Source organism: Gallinula chloropus, assembly GCF_964237585.1.
Source record: "Gallinula chloropus genome assembly, chromosome: 5".
NCBI classification, from domain to species: Eukaryota; Metazoa; Chordata; class Aves; order Gruiformes; family Rallidae; genus Gallinula; species Gallinula chloropus.
Genome location: NC_140090.1, coordinates 77,543,317 through 77,566,338, shown reverse-complemented (window position 1 = coordinate 77,566,338; position 23,022 = coordinate 77,543,317).

Genomic DNA, 23,022 nt, shown 5'->3' with positions numbered 1-23,022 from the left:
GACCCAACCATCAGTGGTAGCAGAACAAGGAAGCACCAACAGAGAGCCAGGGCTGCAATTTGTTGCATTATATTGTCCCCATTACAGGGGCTCAGTTTCTATAACTGAGCTTCCTGGAAAGAGGACATGTGCAAGGATGTCCCACAGTCTCCTGCCTCCCTCTTCCCTTCCTCCTCCTCTGCCTTTATGCCTGGCTGGTGAACTGCCCTTTATTCCAGCCTCCAAAACTCCAAACTCAGGCAGTGCAGACATCCCAATGGCCACAACAGGTCTTTTCCTCTTGCCCTCCATCACATCAGAGCCTTGCATTGATCCCCTAAACCTATGCCAGCATCAGCAGCATCCTCACCATCAGCCTGCGTCTGCCACACTCCCTCTGTGCCCCACATCGCCGTTTCTGGTGAAGACCTCGCTGAAAGCCACGTGGAGCCTTTACCTTCTCTCTCTGTGGAGCATGGAGCTGGCCCACAACCTTGCACTCAGAGGTGTGAAGAGCAAGTTTCTTCCCATGTTTTCTAACTTGTAAAAGACCACTTAAAATTTGCTGCCTTCAGGAGTAAACATTTCTGAAGCAATACCCAGGCTTTCAGTTGAGCTGTAAGCCTGTAGGACTAGGGAAGGATCTGCAAGGCAGGCAGATTATTTTCCATCCATGGGGTTTTTTTACTTTCCTCTGAATCAACTGGCCAAACACCAGCACCTTCATTCCACATTAGGCATTTTCTTCCCAAAGCATCCTGGCATGGGAGTCCTGAAGGGAATGAGAAGGTGTTTCAACATAAAACAAACTGGAGGTACCTTGATATGTTTCAAGCAGTCCTCGTTAGCCTTTGAGCTGTGTGGAGTGAAAGGAATATTGCATCAATGTTATAGTTGCAACCCAATGTCATACTGCAGAATAGCAAGTTAAATTCAACTATTATTTATTATCTATAAAGTACTATGAAAATAGTAATGCACTTGTCTTTAGTAGGGTAAAATCTGAGGCCATGCAAATTCATGACTTCTGCCCTTACATCCACAAACTTTCATCAGTGCAGGTCTCCCCAGCATGCTCCCCAGCATATCTGCATCTCCTCAGCTTCCTGTCCCACACTACCCTTGGAGAACAAGCTTCAATTCTTCAAAGAACCAGGCTAAAAATACACAATCTACTCAAAGCTTGTGAAATAATATTTTAACTCACATTGTGAAGGTTGCAGAAAAGAATTATTTTAGTTTAAAATTCAGTAGGAATTCGTGTTGATGTCATACAAGCACATGCACATATGGCCTCCTTGAATCCTCTTTCTCAGATAAAAGCCATCCTTGACATACAGATAAACCAAAAACATCTGCTTTCATCAGAGCTGGGATCAACCTCTGCTCTCACCCGACTGCCAGACCCTGAGCCTTGAGTCTGGGCCAGGGAGCATGCACCCAGCAGACCTGAACACCCATGAGTGGATATCAGATGGGCATCCCTGAGATGATGCCAGGGGGAACCTGCAAAGTTCATACATGCTATAAATAGCAGTTCATGGATTATTTGGAGTTTTTTTCTTAAACAAGCAACTAATGAATCCTGTCTTCCCAAGCAATTAGTTTTTCTGGGTCTTGAGGACTCTGGTAGAAATCCTGCAATGCTCACCCAGGCAGTGCTTCCACTTCTCCCAGCAGGTAGGATCTTCTGCTTAGAAATCCCCACTAATTCAGCTCTGTGGCCTAGGTCCTGTGGCTGCTATTCACATCTCTCCTCTCTCTCTAACTCCATGCAATCAAACACAGGGCTCTGAAGTTCTTTAATGCTTTATATGGGCTCATTTCTGCAAGTTACTGAACAATCAGGGTAGAGTGCACAGCACTTTGCAGTTCTGAGGCACGAATGAGGTTCCCTAAGGCTTCCATTTGATTCTGTCCAGAGGTCTAGAACTAGACATATTCCACTCCTGAAGTCCCACTTAAGCATTATTTTGAAGGCATTAGTGATATTAAGGCCAGGTATTTCTCAGTCTTTAAGGATGTAGCGACAGAGCATCACAGCACCTTATTACAGACACAGAGGTACAACTCTCAGCCTTGCTCCAGATGGCAGCCAAGGCCAAATGACCCATCTGAGAAGGGATACCTGCTCCTTCCCACCAGGCATCCAAGCAGTCATTCTGGCCATGCTCTACCTTTATGCACTATTGGCAACACAGCCACCCTGCCCAAACAGTGCTTGCAGAGGGGGACATCCAGGCTCTGGCCTCTAGCTGTGGAATTTCTGCCTCCCAGGAAATAAGAGGGGGGAAAAAATATCCCAAGTCATAATGGAGAAGCCAATAAAAAGAATGTCGTCCTTGCTCCCAGTCCCAGGATAGGTAGGGAGCATCAGATGGCCAACAGCTCCATCATTGTGGTAACATCTCAGGTGTAATGCAGAAGTGTATATTTCTACAGCAAGGCAATCCATCCATTATGTTAACATCTTTAAAGAGATTTTATTTATATATATATATGTATATATATATATATATATATAAACCCCAAACCTAAAGCACTGCTGACAGTGCTCAAGCTGTTTGTGTCATAATCACTTGAAATCTTAAAGCCTGATCTCCTGGAGCCTTTGTATTTGTGTGAGGCTCTGGTGACCTCTCTCTATTTTCCTTAGAAAATAAACTGGCTCTCCTGGATTCAGAAAAGAGTTTGAAAATGAGGTCTGGAGGCTTTAAACCCAAAAGACAAATAAAAAGAAATCATAGTTCATTAGCTTCCAGAGTAATTTCTTTTCCCCCCGTTGATGAGTTTTTGGTGAGCACCTAATATTTTATAGCTTGTGAGCTTAACTTTATCAGAAACCACCTTGTAGAAGTGTACTACATTTTTGCACAGCCTCAGATGATAATGATGCTGTGCAACCTGAGCATTACTACAGGGGGGATGGTTTTTCAATTAACAGTGCTAAGCATTGCTAAGTGATGTTGTAAATATAAATCATCTGTTTTCACTCCTCTTACGACGTTCACTTGGCATTAGATTCTACTTCTGGAGAAACTCTCCGTGACCCCATACTAAGTCACTAAATAAATAATGCAGACACCAAAGAAACTGCCAGAAATGGAGGGAAGAGACCTTCTTTTTATGGCTTGTGAATAGTTTTGTTCTTAAGAAACTTTCAAGAAGCAAATTGCACATTATAACATGTGCTATAAAATAAACCTGAAATAAAAAGCACTTGCTTCTTCCTTTTGGACTGTGTCTTAGGTCTCAAAATAAGACTGAAGAACATGTTCTCTGGAAGTTTCTATAGAAACAAATAGTCTTGCATTTTACTGGGGTGGTAACCACCTCGTTGGCTTTTGGGTCTAAAAATTAAGCTCCTGCCTTAGCCCTTCTACATCTACAGTCACCAGGTGCCTCCAGACAGCAGCTCTTCCCATCCAGACCCCTGTGCTGCTCCCAAAGCTTCCTCTGCCCCCTCCAAGTGCACAGACAGACCAGGTGACTCAGTTAGAGGCAACCTTTAACTTTTGAAGATTTACAACAAGTTAAATGAATCCCAAATCAATTACAGCCTCATCCTAGAGAGCATTTCTGGAAGTGTGGTCTTTGGCCTTTTCCATCTCGGCTGACCTTTGTTACCCTTTAATTTGGGCTGTTCATTTGAGGGCACAATCTGAAGTTCATAGAACTCAACTGTGAGATGTCCTTCTGGTGCCTTCACCAGCTCCTGGTCCAAACACCCACCACCTCTCCCAGGAGCAAGCCTGACCTACCAGCAGAGCCCAGAACACGCTCGTGGTTCTATGAAGACAAGCTTACAGAGAGAAATACTTCTGCCAAACGTTTTAGGATCACACTGACTGTCGGAGAGTAGGATGTGCTGCCAAGCAGCCTCAGTACCTATTTCTCCACAGAGATGCTGCAACAGCTCCCATTCACGTCACCATGAAGACCTTGTGAGGCCACATTCAGCTGCCCTTTGTCACAGGCATCTGACCTCTCTGCCTAACAACCCCTGGTGTGGGTCAGAATCTCACCCCTTCCGAGTGGGCTTTAACACTTCCTGACTGCACTTTAAAATATTAAAATGCAACCATGGATTTCCAGACCTGGACGAGGGTTTGGGGCTTTTATTTCCTTCTGACTTACAAAGCACTGAAGTCCCAGAAGACCCTGTAAAAATATGTGGCACTTCACAGCTCAGATGGCCAACACAAGCATTTTCTAAATCGCTTGCCTATCAAAAATCATAGTTGGAACTGCGCTCTGCAAGTCTGTGCAAAATTTACATTACAAAAGATACAGTATGACATCAAAAAAGAGTTACTACAACTGTTCCCAACCACTGCAACGTAGCAAAGGGGCCTCCAAGGATTATTTTTATCACCCTTAGGACTCGCGCTTTGAAGTGCCTCAGCACGACAGCAGAAAACCCACAATTAAATATTTAAATCACCATAACGGTATTTTTTAAGGAAGAAAGAAAAAAATAGGAGAACTTACAGGAGACCTCTTTAGGAATCGAGTGCTTCCCTGTAACATTACACATGCCAGGGAAATAATTTTAAAATAAAAGGGTAATCTAAATTTTATATTGCCCTGGATGTAATAAGCTCCCGGTGAGAACTGTAATACTGCAGTAAAATATGAAAGTGCAATGTGCTTTTTGATTACATCAGAGTTTTCTATTTGCCACTTTAATCCTTGGAATTCAGCTGTTCCCTGTTCAGTCCTTTTACATCATCCTTAGCTAATCTGTCAAACATTTCAGACAGCCAAACCAATTTTCAGATTGTTGGGGACTTTGCCACAAGCACCGTGTGCTGTTAATAAGATTTTCATTTGGAGCGATGCCATGCCGTCCCTGTTTGCTATCGTATATAAATACTGAGATTTAATGGCTTCAGGTTTTGTTTAATGTTAACATCAACAATAAAAAAAGGGAGGTTCTCAAACGCCAAGCCCCATAGTGAAATGCGCTAGTGACAGCTATTTGCAAGGTTAATGTTGTGGAAAACAACATCCATCTTTGAAACAGTTTCATTAGCCCCATACAGCTGACCTCTCCACATAATGTTGTCAAATGTGACGTGCATCAGATTATTGGGAATATGGAGATCAATAAATATGCAACACCAGCGCTCAGAACGCTCCTGGCATCATAGCCGTACAAACGCCATCTAACATCCCAAAGAGTAGCTGTCATCTGTCAAATCTACTAGCAAATAGACAGGCTTAAGGGGAAAGCTATCGGTAATAGTAAAATACATAAGTAAAGATGAATTAGGGAGTACAGAGTCAAGGTTCTGATACATGGCGGTTCCCGATGAAAAACTCCTGATAAAGCCTCCAGAGCAAGACTTGCCTTGTTTGTGGTGTTAAATGTAAACTCCCTCCGTGAGGCAGCATCCCCTGCATTTGCATTTTCATGCACCCAGTCCTTTCCTCTGTGTCACTCCACACATGGCAGAGCCTGTCCCAACACCCCAGGGGTCTTACCAGCCCCAGGTCCCTGAGTATACAGGGAGTGCTGGTGCCCAGTCCCAGCACAGCATCTCAGACCAGCAAAGGCAAGCTAAGGAACGGTCCTGAGGAGAAGAAAGGTACAGGTGGATGTAGTCGCTTCCACAGAGGTCAGCAATAATGTAAATAATTAAAGTAAATAGTGAAAAAGTAATATTTCTTTTTATTTTTTTAAAATAAATTCTATTGGCATAGCTTTCTTCTGATTTATTCTGGCCCTAAACCAGGGTACAGCTCAGTGGCAGATGGAGAAATCAACATATGTCGTATTACCAGCACACTTTGGCTTTAGGTCTGAAGAGCTTAAGGTGTGGAGCAGTGGCAAATGATAGAACTAAGGGTTTGGGAGCTGATTTTGAAAGGAGGAAGAGCAGGCAGCACCTTGCACCACTGAGCTCCCAGTAATTTCAAGACAAAAAAGGAAAACAAAGCTACAAATATCCCTCCTGTGAAAACACCTGATTTTTTTTTTTTCCTTCTTTTCTGTGCATATGACATTATTCTCATCACTGTTCCCTAAATAATTGGGCAGCAATCCCCAGCCCACAGCTTCGGAGGCATTGGCGTGGCTGCCACAGTGATGGAATCCTTCAATAAATCAGCAATTGGAGCCACTCGCTGAGCGGGCGGCGGAAAACTCCCTCGAAACTCGCAGTACTTGATGCAGGGAATGGCACGCCTGCAAACCTCTCTCTCCTTCCCCTCTAGATGTATATGTATATTAAAGAGCTACATGGAGAACACGCCATCCAATTAAAGAGCTAACAAATGAGGAGGAGCGGGGAGGGAGGTGTGTTTGGGGGGGGGGGGAAGTTCCTTATGTGTTTTTGAAAACACCGCTCATGTTGTGGAAAAAGAGAACAAACAGAAAGCAGAAAGGTATTTTTGAAGTATACAGTTATAAGGTGCTTGGCTGATAATTTGCAACCTTGGTACACAACATACCTTTTAGCAAGGCTATTTATTTCTCGGGGAGAATGCTACAGTACTTACGATAAAGGCCTCTGTTGGACCTCTTCATCAATAGCAAACCTTTAAGCACAGCACATTTCATAAATAGGAGTTCCACTAACACAGACTTCAAAAGGATAGAACCTGATAATTCAAAAATAGAGCTATATTAAGTGTTCCAACAGTCCATCCATAAAAGCAGCCTCCAAACGCCTCCTCTGTGCAGCATGACAGTCTATTAGAATAATAGCAGGGGAAAGCATAATTACAAGTAATCATTGGTTGGAAAGGAGCTGGTTGTTTTTGTAGAGTAAAATGCCTTACTGAACCCAGCAGAAAATGCAACGCTGGTTCTAGCAGTGAGGGCAGGTAGCCACGGAAAATAATCAGAGCACAAATCTTGAATGATCCGGGTTTATTTTTTAAACCCTTCCGTAGCTCTTCATATTTTCCCAGCGAATTGCACTTAATTTGCTGCTGCATTTTAAGTCTGGTTACCTTATTATTGCTGTTGGTCAGGCAGTGACATTCCTCTGGCTAGAATGCCACCTTGGTTTTGTAAGACCCTGGACCTAATGAGTTTCTTCTCCCCGACGTGTTTTACCTCGAAGCGTCTCAAGACAAAACACCTCCACTACCTGTGACTTTTAACACGTGAAAGACTGTCCCTGCAGACAGTAAAGGTGGCTCAGTTACCTGTATGAGAAAGTTCAGAAAGGGGGTTCACAGGTCTTCCCCCCTGTCTCCATCAGTGTAGCTCGTCTCGGAGATCAAAAAAAGGTCCCAACTTGTGTTTGCACGTAGCCAAGCTCCAGAAAACCCACCTCTCAGGGCTCCACATCTCTTTCCAAGATGCTCTACCTTCACTCTTACATCTTTTACACTCCCCAGCCTCAGACATCCATCAGCCATCGTGGTTAAGACATTTGGAGACTTGCTGTTGACCTCAGTAAAAGTCAGATTGTGGCATTTATTCCTACAAATCAGCCCTGGGATTATTTACAGCCACTCTTGTTAGAGTTGTGTATCTTAGTAACCTCTAGGTACCGCAGCCGACCTGCTCACTCTGGGAGATCCCAGCAGAGATCACAAGGCTAAAGAGATGAGAACTTCTTTTGGTGTTACATTCCTCAGCTTCCTCACCATTTTAAAAAGTTAACAGTTTCCCTCACAGGAAATGAGGCCAAGAATATACTTGGGCCAATTAAGCAATTAGACTACCAAGTGCCAATCACTTTATTTATCTTGCTATTCCAGGTAAAGGACCTGCAACCCTCTTGTGTTCATCAAGTAGCAAGCACCTTTGTAGACCAGCCTGTATCCCCTTGCTCTTGTCATAATGCTTTTAAGGTAAAAACACCTCTTTGTGAGGACAGTCCCATTATAAAGTGATATGCTTAGTCACAGCCAGCACTTAAGGAAAAGTTTCAATGTTCATTACATTAGCTAGTCTTAAAAACAGAATACAAACCAATTTTAATCAATATGTAGTAATAAATAAATATTAAAGAACTATACCACTAATGTACAGGTAGCCTAATTAAAGTAACAGCATTTGCTGCACTTACATACCTTAATTTTCCCTACAAAATCCTTATTGAACCACTACTTTTAAAAAAAAAATTGCATTTGCAATTAGAAACACTGAAGTTACATTATCGATTTTCTGCTAAAAACCTTTTTAGTAAACAAGCACAAACTACATTCATTAAATGTAAGTGCTTGGAGCTATGGTGTGAAATTCAATTCAGCCATTATCATGAATTACACTGATTATTGCTGTAATTATTTTCTCTTGGATACAACTGCATTTCTGTTCCTTGCTAGTTGTGTTGGACATATAACCATGTTCATTTTATAGCTAATAATACTCAACTGTAGTTTCAGCAATTACTATCACTTATACAAATCATTAAGTTAAGCTATGGGTACCTAGTAAAATTCAAAAAAAAAAAGTAAGTAAAACATCCCTCTTTTTTTTTTTTCTACCTCTGAAATAACTAATGGCATTGGCAACAGAGGGAAATTACTGATGTTAAATGATTTACATTAGAAAAAGTGATCACCTGTGATCCACTTCCACTGATATTTTGGTCACGGTGAACTCATAGCTACCCATTTAAAACCTGCCAGGTAAACTATCCTTCCACAGGCTGATAGAACAATCCCCCTTTTTTTTTAAAGTTTACCTGTCCAAAGAACAAACTTTTCTCCAGGGCCGTTTACACGCTGGCAGGCCACGGCCAAAATGAAATATCCCCATAATTCCACCCATTAAACCAATGTATTTCCCAGATCATTTCAAGCATGGCAACAAGAAACAGTTTCACAGTTCAGAGACCCTTTCCCAAAGCCAGCGACCACTGTGACCCCACCGGTGGTTATTGCTCTGTAGCCCAAAAAAACGCCCAAATCACCTGGGATTTTTTAGGACAAATCTGTAAGAGTCGATTTCAAGTGTGGCTTGAAGATGCTGCAATAAAAGCCATGCTCCTGAAGAGCAGTTATTTCTAGAATAGGGGGTAAAAGTGTACAACACACTGCAAACCAGTCAGGAGAGAGAAGTTGTTTGGCTCGTGGTATCACAGCAAAATCTCATTTGATGGAGTCTCACGGAGTCTCAGACGCTGCTGCAGTGAGAACTGAGGTCTGCAGACATCCACGCTTCTCCTGCTGCCCTCAGCTCCAGACACCCCCTCCAGGAATGAGGTATTTGTTACCATTTGCCCAATGTTTGTATCTGTAGCATCAAACAATGCTCACTGAGCTCCTTGTGTCCTGAAAAATAATTCCAGCTTGTGTATAGAAAAGCTTCCCCAGGAGCTGCTGAGCTGAGGGGCCAAAGCAGAGCGTGTGTGCTCAGCTACATGCAGGAGCTGGGTGTCAGCCTAAATTCAGCATTAACCTTGCAGTCTAAAGAGTCTGATATATGAATAAATTCCTCCCAATAGAACTTGGGCTAATAAGGGAAAGCAAATATATGTGAGATGGAAAAAAAAAAAGAAAATCAATGCCTTTTTGTATTGGATGTAAAATTCAAGTTCAGCATTCGCTGTTCCTCAGGCTGGACCCAGCCAAGCAAGGTTCCTGCAGCTCCTGAGCTCAGCCAGTACCTTCATTTGCATCTGAGCAAATCTTTGCTTGAGTGCTCGTGTCCCCAGGCTCTGACAGGCTCTGCACTCTGACACCATTTGAAATAAGCAGGAGCTTTGACCTGGAGATATTTTTAAGCCCAGTAAGAATTCACAAGATGTTGGCTGCGTTGCCATCATGCAGAACATTTTTTTCCTCATCCCATTTCACAGACTCACAGAACTGTAGGGGTTGGGAGGGACCTCCAGAGATCATCGAGCCCAAGCCCCCTGCCAAAGCAGGGTCCCTAGGACAGGTCGCACAGGTCGGCATCCAGAGAAGGAGACTCCACAACCCCCCTGGGCAGCCTGTTCCCTCATGTTTCTTGAAGGAAATCCTGTTCACAGATGAATTTGCATTTTAAATACAAACAACACAACAGTAACGATCATTTGAATGTGACCTAGAACATGGAACAAGGACTTTTACTACAGACACACTGGTCACTTTAACAAGTTTTTGTAGCTTTATTGTATCTCCTCTCATGAATGCGTTAACAGAATCATTCTCAGCTAACTTACACTTAAAACCTTTCTTCCTTTCCTTTCTCAGTGGCACAGGATAAAGAAAAAATGTACATAAAGAAAGATAAATCCCAGAACAACAGGTCAGCTAGGAGATGCTTTCCAACACCATGGGTCTTCTGAACACACCACCAAACCCACCAGTGCCCAGCACGGAAGGGCTATGACACTGACCATCACCACAAGAGTCCTGGGTGTATTTCTAGCTCTGCTGCTAGAAAAGTCCTTCAAGCTATTCCTGCCTCAGTTACCCTTGCTTATAAAAGATGAAAAGTGATGTCAAGTTTGGGGTTTGTTTGGTTTTTTTCCAAACAATAGGAGTTTTACTCATAGAAAGTTACATCACTTTTGATCTTTCTGGTGAAGTTTAAATATACAGAGGTCTCTGTACATACAGTATTAGAAGAAATGGTTGCTATATTTGCAAAAATACCTTCAGGAACGATGCATGTAAACTTCCTGAAGAAATAAAAATAGCCCCCCACCTCCCAAATTCAGGAAAGAGATTGGAAAACTGGGACAAAATTCACTGGGAAATTTTAAAACCACCCTGCTCTTACTGGCTGTCCTGCGTTATTATGTGTCAAATTTAAACACATCCTTCCCTGGATGTGTTTAAAAAAAGGGTAAATGAGGTACTTAGGGATATGCTTTATCTTAGGATGGGAATGGTTGGACTTGATGATCTTTAAAGGTCTTTTCCAACCTTGTGATTCTGTGAAATTAGAAAGTGCTGAATAAAGAACAAGGAAATCCTACCTGAAATGCAAGCATTAGATGCACAAGTCAACAATGGATATTCCCAGACATCTTCTTGATATAGGAATCTTTCCCCTGGCCACTTTGAAACCCTGTAACATAACCTTCAAAGCAGGGAAGATGTGTTGTAGAAGTTCTGCTTAGCTAACCACAAATGTTAATTGCAGGAAGAACAATCTGCTGAGGTGGGGGGCAGAGGGCAGGAGCTCAAGCAACAGGCACAAAAGTTTCATCGTGCTGCTGCAAACAATGGAGCAGGGCGCTGCTGGGGAGCGTAAAAGCAGCATCCCTGAAAGGGAACACCTCCCAGACCTTAACAAAACTCTGCAGGATCAAAAGAAATCACCTTATCAGAGTAGCCTTGGGAAAGAAAGGATGAGCAAGGAGGATTTTCACGTGTGTCCCTACGTACTTTTGCATTCCTCTCTGTGCTCCCACACCACAGACAGCACTGTCGCTGTTCAGTTGGACAGTGCAAAGCATGGTTGGTCCCAGTGCAGCCAAGGATCCTGGTTCCTTTGCTGATGTGAGGGGTGAACCACTCCAGCTATTCCCCTCGGTTCATCAGAGGCTCAGCAGTCTCTCCACCATGTCTCACTGGTCTCCTCTTTGTTGGGAAGGCTGTGCACAGGAGGATGCCCACTGCAGGGGGTAATGCTGGTGCTGAAATGGGCTTTGGCCACAGCAGCAGGGTCCAAATTTGTAAGTGTGCCTGAAGGAAACAGAGTCAGCATTACCACCAATGGAACCCACCTAAACCAACTAACAGGGCCAAACGAACACTGCAGCTGGGACCCCATCAGAGTCACAGCCCAGCGTTTCATAAACAGGAACCAGATCACAGAATCACAGAAGGGACCTCAAGAGATCATTGGGCCCAACCCCCCCTGCCAATCTGTGAGTGTAAGATCTCTGCACTGAATGCTCCCACAGTCCTGCCTGCTCTGCTGGCCCAGAGCTCACCAAACCTGGACCATCAGGTTATCTGCTAACTCAGCTAGCCTCAACCTTTCTCCAGACAGCTTGTTCCTACCTCAGCTGAAAGGAAGAGGTGCATTCCTTGCTTTTGACCCTCTAGAGACCTTTTCTTCAGGATAAAACCTGGGAGTCCTGGCATGGATGTCCACCTGTCAGCAGGATCTGAACTGAAAACATTTCATCTGCATCCCAGCTACAGGAGATGGTATGATACTGCTTCAGAGGCAGAATGAGAAGGTCGATATGAAAGTCACAAAAGGATTTACAATAAATATGTGAGCCAGAGGTGGAATAAACCTAGGAAAATCAGGAACCAGCAAACTCAACTCGTTCTCTCAGCTCGCAGCACAGCAAACAGGATGAGCCGTGCAGTGACCTACAGGGATGGCCACCAGGTCTTGTTTGCTTGGTTCAGCACAGGTTTGCCTTCAAGACCAACACAATCCAGAGCTGTCCTGGTTTATGCCATCCCTGTAATGTCAGGTGAGACACCCATGTTATCTACCTGCTCTCCAAGTGCATTTTTAAGAGGCTTTCTGTGCCAAGGGCAGAAATTGATGTTCTTTGCTTGGTAACACAAGTGAAAACACTGTCCCTTTCAAGGTGCAAGATGATCTGGTTGGCAGTTGCATTATGCACCTTGAAGTCAATAGATGTCAGGATATTGAGTCCTGCCTGCTGGCCAAGGGCTCTGCACGCTTCGCTTCTCACAGGCTGGGCAGGAATCCATACCCTACAACATGGGCACTCCAGACTTTGAGGCCAGGGGGAGGCAGGAGGGACGAATCAGCTTTCAGACTTGAGGACACCATCTCCATATCACATAATCTCTGAACTGTCAGGGGTGGAAGAATGTTGGGGGCCAGGGGATGGCTGTGTCCTTGCTCTTGTGTACACTACACACTATGCACTGCTGCTGACAATGGGGATACCAGGCTAGACAGTAGTAGAAAGACAGTATTCATCCTTCTTTCTTACAGATGGCTTGGACACACTAAGTTCTGCCTTGAGACAAGGAATGTGCTCAACAACCTCTTTTCTAGAGCTCCATTAATTGGACAATGCCAGATGGGGGACAGTGCCAGATGGGAGACAATTTTAAAAGGCTTGATGTTCAAAGAGAGAGTTGCTATCATTGTTTCAAAAGTCAGATTCTTCTCCCCAAGTCCAGCATTCAGAACTGGAGGGCTCAAAATCACATTTGAAACACATGAAACGCTTTTACAGTTTTCTAATGAGCTTAATAATAATCCTACTGATAGCAGCTCCATGATGCTTGCCAACAAGTACAGAACTGCAATACTATCAGGAAAAGGAATCTTCTGTTTCTGGATCAGGGGACATTGAGAGAGAACTAAAAATAATCAGAGGAGCTGTGCCTGGAAAAGCAGCTTGCAATTTTTCAAAAGCAACACAAGTTCTCTGGACCTTGTTTTCTAACATTAGATTGGGATGGGATTCGCTGTGCCCTGGCTAAACCCTGCTCCCACTGAAAGTGAGAACAAACCAACCCTGAGTGCTTTCAGAAAGCGAAGTGATATTTTTCCTTTCCATCTGGGATGTGTGCAATGGGACTCAGGAGAAGCCTGAGCCAGACTTGTGGGCAATGGTGAGGAAGTGAAGCAAATAAACACATAAACAAACAAAATATCCTGCTTGTCTAAAACAATTCTAAAAGGGGGGAGGGGGGTGTTTTCTTTCCCTGCAGAGCTGGTGTTTGGGCAGAGAAACACGGAGGATGGGAGAGATTGATTCCAGAAGTTGATTCTAGATGACTCCAGGAGAATCATGGAAGCCAGAAGTTTCTGATGAGTAGAAACTCTCTGTGATGATCCAGGCAGATTAACGGACCAACGCCTGGCAGGAATATTTTGTGTTAGAGCTTTCCTGTGAGATAAACAGCAAACTCAGCAGCAGGCAGCGATGGCGCTGCCCACCATCAAATGAATGGAAAACCTAATTAAAGAAAAGAACGTCCTGGGATAAGTCAATTCCCCTGACAAAGTGCCCAGCTGCCCGTGGAAAGGATGCGCGGGAAGGTTAGCGGGATAATATCGTTAACTTAACCTGCTCAAACACATCCTCATAGAACTTTGCTTTTTCAGTCGTTGTTAAGAAAAACTGAAGCTGAGGTTTCTCCCCGTTCCTTGTGGTACTTGGATCTGTACAATTGAAGTACTTAAAATGACATTTATATGACTGCTAGCAATGGTTGATCAGTTAGTGTGACAGGGTACAGATAAAAGCTCCAATTAGGCTTTAACTGTTTACTTAATAGAAAGACCTGTTAGGAACAAGAAGGATTGCCTGTTAGCAGGAGAACAGAACTTTTTCACGTGGCAGATTATCAGTATTCTTTAGACTCACACATAAACAAGGCTGAAATGCAATTACATTTTCCACAAGGACCCAAATGCTTTTAACCTTTTCAAGGTAAAAAAAAAAAAAAAAGGAGAGAAAAGAAAAAGAAGGAGGGGGGAAAAAAAATGCTGGAACTGCTGTTGAATTAGCTCCAGATAGCTGCTCCTTGCTTTTTTTATTTTTTTTTTAAGTTTTTGTTTCATTTTTATAATGGTTTAGTCTGTTTCACAGCCTGTGGCCTCTTCAAACCTGTTACTTTTAAAGATATAGCAGATGCTTCCTAAATGGAAAGGAAATTGTAATGATGCAAATCCCTATTCACATGATTTTTCAAATAGGTTGGAGCACTACAAGCTGTATAGGGCAGGTGGAGTAGTGTTACCGACAACTAAAAAAGGTAAACTTGAATACAAATAGACAAATCAAGCACACGTGTTCGTTTGAAAGTTTGCAGTCAGCTCCCCAATCTGGTCCCTGAGAAAATAAGCTATTATTCAGCACTGAGTGTCCTTCTCAGCATCAGAAAGCTAGAAATTAACTTAATTGCTGAACTGCGCCTAAAAATCAGCTGCTTTAGACATTACAGTTTGGCTTTTAGTCTCAGCAAAATTCCAGATATGTTAAAATTCTAATTTGCAAATGTGCTAAATTAACACTTTGAAGCCACAATATTTAACCTGTTGGCTAATCTGATGTCAAGTGAAAACAAGTCAAGAAACACAGAAATCATATAACTGTACAAAAAGCCATAGCAATTTACCTAAAATTCTCTAGTAGAGGGGTGCTATGAGGAATTATGAAGTTTTGTTTCATTACAAGCCCTATTATGTCTCCCCTCATCCTAATAATTCATACCGATTAATCTAGGTAAAGAGGAAGGGTGGGTGCTTTTCTCATTTAGGAGTTTGTTGACATTTTTCTTGCTTTAGAAACATAATTTTTCAAACCCTTGTTGTCCTACATGACCTCCAGATTTGCATCTGAAAGAAAATCAGCTTTTTTTTGGTCGGTTGATGATGCACACAGACATTGTGTGCAGCCCCACGGAGAGACCAAAACCATCCTTGAGAGATGCGTGTTACTCTGAGTGCTTATTAGTAGGACTGGTCAAAAAAACTAGCTAAAGGAACCAACTGCTGTCAATTTTTCCCATCCCAAGCATAATCTGACTTTATACCAACAGGTACAATGCTCCTTTTTTCTTTTTCCCCCCTTTTTTTGGAGGTGGACACAAGAAGACAGACACAACAAAACCCAACCGTACACTGCCTAGCTGGCAAGCAGTGATGCTGCCACCAGTGAAAGACCTTCTCCTCACATTGAAAAGGAATAAGAAAAAAGAAATCATTTAGCCAAAAATACTACTTTTCAGAGGCTGAGTATTATTGCTGTTTCTATTATATATTAAGATCTTGAAGGATCTAGAATATTAAGACCTTGAAGGAACAAGGAAGACGGAATCTTAAGGCTTTTGAGGAACAGTTCCCAGCACTGCTCAGAAGCAGAAGAGGTTAGAAGTAAAATATCACCCTGGATTAGAGAGTCATTTGCTCTGATCAAGTTGAGAGAAATATGAGAGGAAAGCAGTGTGTAGATAAATTGGCTACACGGCAGCGGTGACAGCCAATATTGACAAATGCAAGGCAAGGGGAGAGCCATTTGAATTCATACACAGAATTGCCTGTAAACACACGCCTTATACTGAATTATCTGCTTAAAAAGAGAGTCATCTATGCAATGCCCAATCAGCAGTGGTGTTACAAGCCTTTTGGGCTGGAAAAACAACCCTTACTCTCTGTGTAATTTTAACTTTGCCTTTGCAAATAGCCAGCGTGCTGGGTGCTGGTGTGCTATGTGTAGGTTGTAAAGGAATGGGGCAGAAAACACTGTAGAATAAAGAGATTTTACACAAACCAATGTGTCATCGATGTTTAAAACCCTGCACAGCTTCCTACTCATGGGTTCTCAATGTAGATTTAGCAGATAACACACTGAAATATGCTTAATAATCTACTAACATCAAGACCACTGGCCCTGTGTTCTTCAAGATCCTCCCGTGAGCTGGGGCTAAGAAATAACCTCTATTTTGTCATTTTCCAAGCAGCTTTTCCTTGCTGGCCCACATGCCTCTGAAGAACAAGAAACAGCAGAGGCTTCATTTGCTCTTAACATGAGTGTGGAAGTGGGTTATCAGTGCCTGCAAGCCAGGACCCTGAAAGAATCGTGCAGGGAAACTTGGGGAAGCACAGAAACACCCCAACAAGCACCCATCCCAACCACTCAAGGTGAAGGGTGTATTTCTCTTGAAACTGGTTCTCACCAGATTCTTCAGCAGCAAAACCTTTAACTAGAAGGGAGCTTTTGTTAACCAGGACTTGGGTTTAGCATCTTGTAGGTGCCAAAGCAGAGAATTCAAATAATCTCAGAAAATTCTTTACCTATTCAGTTAGGCTATACAATAATGGTAATTAAGTATGTAAACTTACTTAGTAAGGAAGCTATACACATTACCTTACTGCTTCAAAACAGGTAGGATCCCAGTGCTCTGGAAACATACCAAAGCACATCTCTCTTACACCAACCATATTTTCATAGGAAAGCTTATTTTTTACTTTACTCATTCTGGAAGCAGAAGAGCAGCAAAAAGTTGGTCTGGTACAAATGCAGATGTCACTGCCACCTAGCCTTACTCAAACAAATAGCTTCCAGCACGTGTGGCATTGCTCTGGGGACACCTGTGCACACAACTGTGAGTGGAGTCAGGCTCATGGAAAGGAAATGAGAATTAAAAAAGAAAATATCTCTGTAAAATATAGGACTTCCACTATAGAAAAGACAATATCCACAACTCTTTGCCTTTCTGATTCTGCTATTTTTTTTAATATCTAACTAAATTCTTTCCAGCTTTTATCTGTATGGTTCTATGAGATGGAATATTTCATTATCAAAGTATAATGATTCCAACAGGAAACATTTTTTCCTGGGGAATATATTGCTGTTTATTTATAATTTTAAGAGTTTTTCTTCCTGAGGGCGATCCTTAAGTAGGAAGCTCACTATACACAGTACCTCACACATTTGGAAAGCAATTAACAGTTTCCAGTTTCATAATTCACACTGAAGTTGTGCCAACCAGGCACGTTAATAGAAAGCACCTATTCTGCTGCAGCTGCTTGCTTCGTTTGGGCTTCTGCTTTTTTTCAACAAATTTAGGAGTACTCCTTCCATCACAGCATTTCCACACTGACAAGAGAAATTGCTTCATGTGTAAAATGTGGCAGAGAACCTAATTAGTGTCTAACACCATAGTGCCGTTAATGAAAGGATGCTTCCTTAGCCTATAAGCCTCTTCCCAAAGATTTCCATCAGAAAGGCAGTTTCAAAGCCTGGAGTCCTTGCTGAGCTGGGGACCAGCTCAGGTTCCCCTCTGGACCAACATGATTCATGATCAGCAGGGCTGGAGAGGCACTGGCCTTCCTGCCACAGCCCTCACCCTGCCACCATGGGATGCAAAGGGTGAAAATACCCCCATCACAATACATGACACCAAACTAATGGTTACAAATGTGTTTTCAAGGGGGGGGGAAGGGCTTTAGAAAAGCTTCCATTCCACTGTACAGGAGAGGTTTTGTCTTTTTAAAGCTTGAATTTTTTTTTAAGCATCTCTAAAAACATCCCTGCTCAGGACTCCATTTAGAAGCACTGGCTAAAATGGTCTGATTCATTTCTTGCACCAAAATACAGGAATAAATACTAGGTCAAACACAAAGTTAGGAATGATGAAATAGTCCCTCCACAGGTACTTAGATTGTCCCTGTAAAGTTGGTTGGAAGGATTTCACCTAGCACTTTGTGGCTTCCCAAGACATTAAGAAACAAAGCAGGAAGCCTTCAGCAGGAATGTGTAGAGCATCACCTCGTAGTGGGTGGAGATGGAGCAATTACAGAAGCTGGTGGTGTGAGATAGGAGCCAACCAGCAATAGGAGCTTACTAAAACTGATACACCAGCTGGAAATCGCTCCAGCCTGAAGACACAGCTCATCTGCTTTCCTTGTTTATGTCCTCAGCAGAGAGACATGGGGACATAAGCAGGGTTGACTTAGATCCCCTGAACACAACACGGAGCTCTTGAGGAAAAGGTTTTGGTGAATCATAGTCAGTCTAGCAGATTGGGGCATGAGTAAAGGCTTTCCTCCTTTCTTGAAGATCAAACCTCCCTCGAGGCAGAAGTCTCTGCTTGAAAAGGAATGCTGCATGCAAGCCCATGCTCTAGGTAGTGCATTCGCAATGAGATGTAAAGTGACATCCATCTTGATTTAATGCTGCTCAAGAGCCATCAGGATTCTGAGCAGCACTTGGACACAATCCAAAGGCCATGATTGTGCATTGCAGGCCTTAGAAACATGTCCCAAGACCACAGCTCTCTCCTTTCCGCCGGTAAGTAAAATATATCCCAGAGGCTTCTTTTGTTATACAGCAATCAGGTTCTCCAAATCCATTTGCTGGCTGCAGCGCATCTCATTTCCCAGTTTCTTTTCTCTTCCACCGTGCTCACTGTTTCTATTCAGCCCTAACAGCTGCATCTCAGTCAAAAATCAAACTTTCTGCAGACAAGCTAGGCTTCACAGACAAGGAAAAGGCATAAAAAATGCCAAAGACAAAAGACAACCAAGCCTTTTGCTCCTGCCTTAGCATGAACATGACAAATCGGATCTGAGTGCTGCTGGAAACACATCCCCACAAGTAATATTTGGATTAAACTAACTCACATACATCATTGCATTATTTTCTTTCTTTCAAGCTCTTAGTCTGGCTTGGAAAAAAAAAAAAAGGGGGGTGTGTGTCCAACACTTTGAACCAGATGGAGCTGAACATGGGGTAGAACAACTGGACTCTAAATTTCTTACACTGTAAATATATCTAATAATTGAGTGATGGGAAGGGAAGGGAGGCATGGGTTTGTGTGCAGCTGTGTGTGTGGGAACACATGAACTTTCCTCTCATCTTAGTTTTAAACTGCTGGAGAAAATCTTCAAAATGGGCAACAGTCACAATGCAATCAGACAGACAGACTGGCTGCAGCAGAACGATTTAATTTGGTCCTGTTGCCCCTTCTGAAAAATGATGTCGGCAGAAGATAAGGAGACAGGGAGTTTAAAATTGTTCTATCAGGACCAGTTGCCTGTTAGGAAGCTTATTCGAGGCAATTCAGCATCGGCCAGGGTTTTTTGACAAGGCGATTGCCCATCGAGAAGCCTTGTGTGGAGCTGAAGCAGGGGCTGACACGGTTTACATCGCAGGAAGAGGCACTGGGGTTCTGGACAGCCCCTGAGACAGACCCTTGTGTGCATATTTCCCTTATCTTGTTTTGCTATTTCTCTCGCTGCTGAAGCTCTTTCTTCCTGAGAGTCTGTTTATTAGTTGGAAATAACAAGAGCTTTTTCATTTTTATTTTCCAAGGCAGGCAATTCAAATAACCTCAGAAAATTGTTTCCCTATTCAGTTAGGCTATATAATAATGCAAGAACAAATCTTGTCATTTATTAATGAGCTGAGATGGATTTACTAGGGGAAGATGAAGAGACTGATATGGCTCTAGCCCACCCTCTTCAACGCCAAAGGGGGAGGCATGCGTTTTGCAGGGGGACTGACATCAGCCAAAGGACCTCGGGAGGGACCGCTGGGTTAAGAACTCTATTCCTCCTTCAGAAATGTAATTATTCCTTTCTAACCTGTCCCTTAACAGTGGTCATTTCATTGTTTTGATGTTATTTATACATTCAAGCTTGCTCACATTAAGGAAAGTAGCTCTGAGATACTCAGTGTACTATTCTCACCTTGCAGGTGCATTAGGGCACAAAGCGATGGCATTTGGAAGTGCCCAAGTGTAACCAGTCCAGGTCTCCAACACTCCAGGGTACAGCTTAGCAGCTGGAGGAGAGCTGCAAATAACACCAACCAGCAGAGCCCCCAGAAGTTTTCATCCCGTCGGGACCCAGCCAAGCAAAAGAAGGGGTGAAGCCCAAAGTCAGGAAAAGCTTTGCCCTCTCCATCCTTCCTTGCCTGTTTATTTTCTGCTACTCCGTTTTCTCTCTCCACCTCTCTTGTCCAGTATCCTTTTGGAAGAACATCACCTTGAAGTTTTGGGGGACCCACCAAGGAAAAAAAAAAAATTAAAAAAAAATCATTATTTTGTTAAAAGTAAAGTTGGAAAGAGCAAAACCAATTGCATCCACACAAACACAGACTATCAGGCACGGTACCATCTCTGCTGCCTCATGAAAAATGGCACAGAAATGTATTTGCACACAAATGAATGACTTCAGCAGAACACATTATGTTAAACACTAACCCATCCCAGGAGCAGAAAATGCAAAGATCTGTGCTGTCCCGCTGAACTAAGGCTGAGCATCTTCAACTTAATGGGGCATGATCTGTGCTTAAAAAGGATAACAGCTATTAAGTAAAAGACAAATGTTTATCAGCCAGAGTAATTTCTATTGACGCTCATTCAAGACTATATGGCCTACCCAGATATATTTTATTGTCTAATGTAATAAAATTTTCTGTATCAGATCTTACCATAAAATAAAATTGTTCTTTAAAGAAGATTTATTTTATAAAGTTAGTCCAAAAAAAAACCTGAATAAGGCACAAGACATCAGTTACAAGTTTGATCTACAGATGTTTGGAATATCACTGGGTAGACAACCGTGAAAGACATTATCATACCTGCTGTCCCACGTGGGCAGGTTCTTAATGACAGGGGGATCTTAGGCATGATTCTGTGCTGTGAATGGCACGTGCATAATCCCTCAGTACTGAAGACCAAGGCTTCCTCACTGGTCAGCAGTCTCAAAGTCATAAAACAAGAGGAACTTTGGTTCCACGCACAGGTTTTGCTTTTAAGGACCTCCTGGCAAGGGTTGTCTAAGTGCAATCTGTTTCTGGTCAGGACAGCAACACTGAGCCAAGGGACCACTATTCGAGAGAGCTCACAAATACAGGTCAGCCCCTCCCTGTCTCAGGGCAGCCCTGTGTCCATCTCCACACCGGGACCCGCACCAGAGGCACTTCACTCACCCATAGAGCAGCGTGCAGAAGTGACATCAGCCCTTGGTCACCACTCCTCGCGCCTGGATTTAAGGCGGTGAGCGCGATGCTCTCTTCACCTCCCCATCCCCGAAGTCCTTAAGCAAGCCTGTTCTCTGCCAAAAGGCTGAGTGCTGAAGGTTGTTTGATGACTGAGCACAAAGCAGTGCCAGAATGAGGGAAGTGCAAAGGTGGCTCTCATAGAGTCATGGAAACAAACACTATTAGATCACCAAGTCTGCCCTTCTTCAGAAGACAAGGTGGAATTTTGCGTGGAAAACCCTTCATGGAGCCTAATAATTTGTGTCTGACTTGCAGCAAGAAACTGAAGCCAGATCCATCCGCGTTTGAAGGGTGAGTCTGGCTGGCTCCTGGGGCGTATGACAAAAGGATGTGGTGAGTTCCCTGGCTCTTAGTGTTTCAAATCACGCCTGAACGTCTCTGGGAGACTGGTGTTAACCAAACATTTGGCTTCATTCAAAACCGGGTGAAGCTCTCCATCGCCTGTATGACACAGGATGACCTAATCCACACGATAACCTCATTCTGCACCTTACTCTACAAATACCACCAGCTCTTCCCATGTGAAAAGCTGCCTAAAGCTACTGCAATATATCTGTTTGAGGCATGAATGTGGAACAACCCATCCTGCATCTTCACAAGGTCAACAGGCGTTCCTGTCACTGGATTCAATGTGAGCAGAAATGACGCTAAGATTTTTCCAGTTCAGATGTCAGCTATTAATTTGGATGATGGTTATTTGATTCCAAGGAAAGTCAGTGGAATCAAGTTAAAAAGACAGAGATATATTCATATATCCTTAAACTGGGAGACACCGCAACTGACTGATAACCTAAATTAGATTGAGCTAGTGCTATCTCTAATTAGGATCTTTCACTATGAACAAGGGAAGAGGACAAAGTGAATTAGCAAGTGAAACAGTACATACATTGGCTCAAAACAATAACCAGAAATGTTAGCTGCCATGTCAAGATGCCATGTATGAGGAAAAAAATGTCAACAAAACTATTGTACTAAGGAAAATCTGAAACTAGTTGGAATTAGAGAGACTCACCAGAAATGCCGGCGATATTTATTAACTAATTAACTAAATGACCTTTGCGTCATTTTTATACACAGTTTTCTTTCATAAATATTTCATGAATTACATGCAATTATTAGTAACATCAACTTTAGTGAATTAATTACTGCCAATTCCTATTAATAAAATGCATCTTGTAATAAATAATGTTAGTTTATTACAGAGTATCGGTCTCGGAGGTATTCGCATCTGTCAGTTGCCTTCTACTTCAGGCTAAAAGAAAGGTAATCAAATAACTGCAATTATTGTACTAAATATATCACCGTTTGTTTAAAATGTCAATGGGAAGGGATAAAGGCCTTTGGAACAACCTGAACGGAGCACCCTCATCTGCAGGGGTGCAAGGGGAGATGACAGAGCTGTGTCATCGTCGGGGTATCGCCGGCTGATGTCTGGGGCTGGCAACACACACTTCAACAAACACTTCTCCAATTTACCAACAGGGGTTGGGTTTTCCTATAGGTTTAGAGCTAAAAGGTGTAGAGCTACTCTAAGTGACAGTGAATTTAATCTGATGGCTCCTCATTAGCCCTTGGGAAAGGAGCATTGGAGTTGGCGCAGTCCTGGTAGTAGCAGGGCTGCTGCTCCTTCACACCGTGCTGGAGGGCGGACCCTTCTCTAGACATCCAGCAG